Raw genomic sequence first — 6,000 nt, forward strand, 5'->3', positions numbered from 1 at the left:
AGTCCCGAGGTTCTGCTCCCTAAATTAGAATACCTCATGATCAGCTGTAGACCATATTATTTACAGAGACAGTTTCGAAAAGAAACGGTCTATTTACCACCACAAACTGATACTGGCATAAAGACAAGCTGTACAAGGCCATAAGCAAACAAGAAAAGGCTCATCCAGAGGCGGTGCTCCTAGTGGCCGGTGATTTTAATGCAGGAAAAATGAAATCCTTTTTATCTCATTTCTACCAGCATGTCAATTGTGCAACTAGAAACTCTAGATCACCTTTACTCCACATACAGAGATGTATACAAAGCTCGCCCTGTGGGGCGAATATGTTACGGGATTCATCCGATGGCATTGAGGAGTTTCCCACATCTGTCACCAGCTTCATTAATAAGAACATTTACGATGTTGTCCCCACAGTGACCGTACGTACATATCCCAACCAGAAGCCATGTATTACAAGCAACGTCCTCACTGAGCTAAAGGCTAGAGCTGCCGCTATCAAGGAGCGGGACACTATTCCGGACGCATATAAGAAATCCTGCTACTCAAAACAACAAACCAGCAAAACAGGCAAAGTGTCAATACAGGACCAAGATCGAATCCTTCTACACTGGCTCTGACGCTAGTCAGATGTGGCAAGGCTTGCAAACTATCACAGATTACAAAGAGAAACCCAGACGCAAGCTGTCCAGGGACGTGATCTTACCAGATGAGCTAAATACCTATGCTCAATTCGAGGCAAGCAACACTGAACCATGCATGATAGCACCAGATGTTCCGGACAACTGTGTTATGCGACTCTCTGTAGCCGATGTGAGTAAGGCCTTTTTAAACAGGTTAACATTCACAAGGCTGCAGAGCCAGATGGAATACCAGGATGCATAATCAGAGCATGCACTTCCCAGCTGGCATGTTCACTGACATTTCCAACATCTCCCTGACCCAGTCTGTAATACCAACATTTTTCAAGCAGACCACCGTAGTCCCTGTGCCCAAGAACACCAAGGAAAACTGTCTAAATGACTATCAACCCGCAGCACTCACATCTGTAGCCACCATCATCCCAGACACCCTGGATCCACTCCAATTCCCATACTGCCACAACAGATCCACAGATAATGCAGTCTATTGCACTCCACACTGCCCTTTAACCTGCGTGAGAATGCTGTTCATTGACTCCAAGCTCATCAATAAATAAGGACCCTGGGATTACACACCTCCCTCTGCAACTGGATCATAGACTTAGACCCGTCAGGGCCGCCCCCCAGGTGGTGAGGGTAGGCAACAACACATCCGCCACGCTGACCCTCAGCACGAGGGCCCCTCAGTGGTTCGTGCTTAGTCCCCTCCTGTACTTCCTGTTCGCCCAGGACTGCGTAGCCGCGCACGACTCCAACACTATCATTAAGCTTGCCAACGACACAACGATGGTAGGCCTGATCACCAACAACAATGAGACAGCCTACAGGGAGGAGGTCAGAGACCTGGCAGTGTGGTGCCAGGGCAACAACCTCTCCCTCAATGTCAGCAAGACAAAATGAGCTGATCGTGGAGTACAGGAAACGGAGGGCCGAGCACGCCCCCATTCACATCGACGGGCCTGAAGTTGAGAGGGGGTCTAGAGCTGAAAGAGCTTAATCAAATGGCAACCCAAACTATTTGCATTGACATCCTGACTCTACCCACACCCTCACGCATAATACACTGACACTCCAAAACACACACACACACACACACTTTCACACACTTCACATACGCTGCTGCTACTCTGCACATAGACTTGTATGTAGCCTCGTTATTTTGTGTTCCCATTTATTTTATTATTATTTGTTTTACCCTGCATTTTTGGGAAAGGGCTCGTAAGTAAGCATTTCACTGTAAAGTCTGCACCAGTTATATTCGGCGCAGGCGACAAATTAAATTTGATTTTATATCCTTTTACACTACGTGATCTATAAATGTAAAATGAAGTTCTGTATTGGTGTTTTTAACCTGTGAGTGAGTCTTAGCCCGCGTTAGCACTGTCAGGCAATTTAGCAGATGCTTTTTTCATGCAGTCATGTGTGAATAGTACATTTTACAAATGGGTGGTCCCGGGAATCGAACCCGCTATCCATGGTCTACCAACTGAGCTAAAGAGGATCACCATAGTGGCATGTGTTGATCATGTCAACCATATTGTCATTTAGGTGTTGTCAGTGGACATATGAGGCTCCTGACACATTGGCTACAGTGTTATTGATATTACTATGACTGACCCCAGTCACATGTCAAATCTATTAACTTGTAAGCTTTCCAACCTACCCAGGCCAAAATGTCCTAAATGCGTTAGGACAAAGGGTTTTGTCTGCTATGTAATGTGGTGTGGGACTTATGGCTTGAGTTATGGCAACTGTAGTGTGTTTCGAATTTGAATAGAGAAAAACAAAGACTAGTAGTCAGGCAGCTCAGCTTGCCAAGGTAAACCCCCGGAGTCTAAAATCAAACAAATGTGTGTACTGTTTGTGTCCTGTCTGCAAAGGTTGGAGGATTTCATACAGCATGGAGCTTTTGAGGGTATAGTGTTTTAGGAAGAAATGAAAACTGTATGTTGTCTTGAAGAGATGGAGCATGAACATAGCTTTATGTTACTGGAGTGGAGTTCAACATCCGTTTGTGAAAGAAAACCTCTAGCAAAGTGTTTAGAAGTTCACTAAGGATGGTTGACAGTCTAGGGAGCATGCATTTTCTACCTGTCACTGAGACAATGTCCTGGGATGTTCATTCTGATACAATGTCTGTGAATGTCGGGTCACATTCACTTGGGGCGGCAGGGTAGCCTAGCCAAGTTCAAATCCCTGAGCTGACAAGGTTCAAATCTGTCGTTCTACCCCTGAACAGGCAGTTAACCCACTGTTCCTAGGCCGTCATTGAAAATAAGAATTTGTTCTTAACTGACTTGCCTAGTTAAATAAAGGTAAAATAAAAAAATTGTCATACCTTTGACCTTGTCACACCAAGTTCCACTGTCGCCAGGCCCACACCCCAGGAATAGACACTTCCTGTCTCACCTTCTCCTACGACAGTACAACTCTGGCATCTCGAGGAGGTGAGATCTATCAGCCTGCCTCACTGCCTATGCTTTCCTGATTCGTTCCTACTAGCTCTTTGCCTATGTGTATATACATTGGAGCGAGTCCCTCTTCTCCAGCCTTGACTCAGCACTTTCAGGGAAACTGTAATGTCTGAACACGCATCCTACATTCTCTGTTGTTTCAGCGGGGAAAGAGCTAATCTTTTTCCCCAAGTGCAAATAAAGACGGCCAGTCTGTCACCATCAGCAAAGCTGTCCAGCACACATTCTATACACAGAAGCAGAGGGGTTCCCCTGGAGTCTTAATGAGTGTTCTGTTATAGCCGTATGTCCCTCTAAGCTGGTGTGATCATGGAGTGGTGTGATCATAACAACATACAGGAACTCAAATCCTTTTGTTCACCTGACCTACAATTCCTTACAATAAAATGCAGACCGCATTATCTACCAAGAGAATTCTCCTCGATCATAATCACAGTCGTGTATATCCCGCCCCATCAAACACATCGACGGCCCTGAAAGAACTACATTTGACTATGTAAACTGGAAACCACATATCCTGAGGCTGCATTTATTGCAGCTGGGGATTTAACAAGGCTAATCTGAAAACAAGGCTCCCTAAAATGTTATCAGCATATCGAATGCGCAACCCGGGCTGGTAAAACCCTGGATCATTGTTATTCTAACTTCCGCGACGCATATAAAGCCCTCCCCCACCCATCTTTTTGGAAAATCTGACCACGACTCCATTTTGTTGCTTCCAGCCTATAGACAGAAACTAAAACAGGCGCCCGTGTTCAGTTCTGTTCAATGCTGGTCCGAACAATCGGATTCCACGCTTCAAGATTGCTTCGATCACGTGGATCGTTGATGAATACGCTGATTCGGTGAGTGAGTTTAGTAGCAAGTGCATCGGTGATGTTGCACCCGCAGAGTCTATTAAAACATTCCCCAACCAGAAACCGTGGATTGATGCCAGCATTCGCTCGAAACTGAAAGCACCAACCACTGCTTTTAATCAGGGCAAAGTGACCGGAAACATGACCGAATACAAACAGTGTAGCTATTCTCTCCGCAAGGCAATCAGACAAGCTAAGCCTCAGTATCGAGACAAAGTAGAGTCGCAATTCAACGGCTCAGACACGAGAGGTACAGTGTGGCAGGGTCTACATTCAATCACGGACTGCAAAAGGAAAACCAGCCATGTCTTGCTCCCAGACAAACTAAACAACTTCTTTGCTCGCTTTGAGGACAACACAGTGCCACTGACACGGCCCGCTACCAAAACCTGCGGGCTCTCCTTCACTGCAGCCAACGTGAGTAAAACATTTAAACGTGTTAACACTCGCAAGGCTGCAGGCCCAGACGACATCCCCAGCCGCGTCCTCAGAGCATGCGCAGACCAGCTGGCTGGTGTGTTTACGGACATATCCAATCAATCCTTATCCCAGTCTGCTGTTCCCACATGCTTCAAGAGGGCCACCATTGTTCCTGTTCCCAAGAAAGCGAAGGTAACTGAGCTAAATAACTATTGCCCCATAGCACTCACTTCCATCATCATGAAGTGGTTTGAGAGACTAGTCAAGGACCATATCACCTCCACTCTACCTGACACCCTAGACCCACTCCAATTTACTTACTGCCCCAATAGGTCCACAGACGACGCAATCTCCATCACACTTCACACTGCCCTAACCCATCTGGACAAGAGGAATACCTATGTAAGAATGGTGTTAATCAACTACAGCTCAGCATTTAACACCATAGTACCCTCCAAACTCATCATTAAGATTACCAACAACGACGAGACGGAGGTGAGGGCCCTCGGAGTGTGGTGTCAGGAAAATAACCTCACACTCAATGTCAACTAAACAAAGGAGATGATCGGGGACTTCAGGAAACAGCGGAGGGAGAAGCCCCCTATCCACATCGACGGGACAGTAGTGGAGAGGGTAGTAAGTTTTAAGTTCCTCGGTGTACACATCACGGACAAACTGAAATGGTCCACCCACACAGACGGCGTGGTGAAGAAGGCGCAGCAGTGCCTCTTCAACCTCAGGAGGATGAAGAAATGAGTCTTGTCACCAAAAACACAAACTTTTACAGATGCACAATCGAGAGCATCCTGTCGGGCTGCATCACCGCCTGGTACGGCAACTCCTCCGCCCATACCCGTAAGGCTCTCCAGAGGGTAGTGAGGTCTGCACAACGCATCACCGGGGGCAAACTACCTGCCCTCCAGGACACCTACACCACCCGATGTCACAGGAAGGCCAAAAAGATCATCAAGGACAACAACCACCCGAGCCACTGCCTGTTCACCCCGCTATCATCCAGAAGCCGAGGTCAGTACAGGTGCATCAAAGCAGGGACAGAGAGACTGTAAAACAGATTCTATCTCAAGGCCATCAGACTGTTAAACAGCCATCACTAACATTGAGTGGCTGCTGCCAACATACTGACTCATCTCTAGCCACTTTAAAATGAAAAATGTATGTAATAAATGTATCACTAGCCACTTTAAACAATGCCACTTTATATAATGTTTACATACCCTACATTACTCATCTCATATGTATATACTGTACTCTATACCATCTACTGCATCGCTCATTCATTTATTTATATGTACATATTCTTATTCATTCCTTGACACTTGTGTGTATAAGGTAGTTGTTATGAAATTGTTAGGTTAGATTACTTGTTAGATATTACTGCACGGTCGGAACTAGAAGCACAAGCATTTCACGACACATCTGCTCACCATGTGTATGTGACAAATAAAATTTGATTTGATTTTTGATTTTGAATGTGGCTACAGGTCTTTCCACCTTCCCCATGTGAGTACTACTGTCATTATTCCCTTGGCATGAATCATTGGTGATTTTAACACCCTTTATGAGATTTCTTGTGATTACTTCAACGTAACT

This window comes from Oncorhynchus nerka, linkage group LG22, assembly GCF_034236695.1.
Source record: "Oncorhynchus nerka isolate Pitt River linkage group LG22, Oner_Uvic_2.0, whole genome shotgun sequence".
NCBI classification, from domain to species: domain Eukaryota; kingdom Metazoa; phylum Chordata; class Actinopteri; order Salmoniformes; family Salmonidae; genus Oncorhynchus; species Oncorhynchus nerka.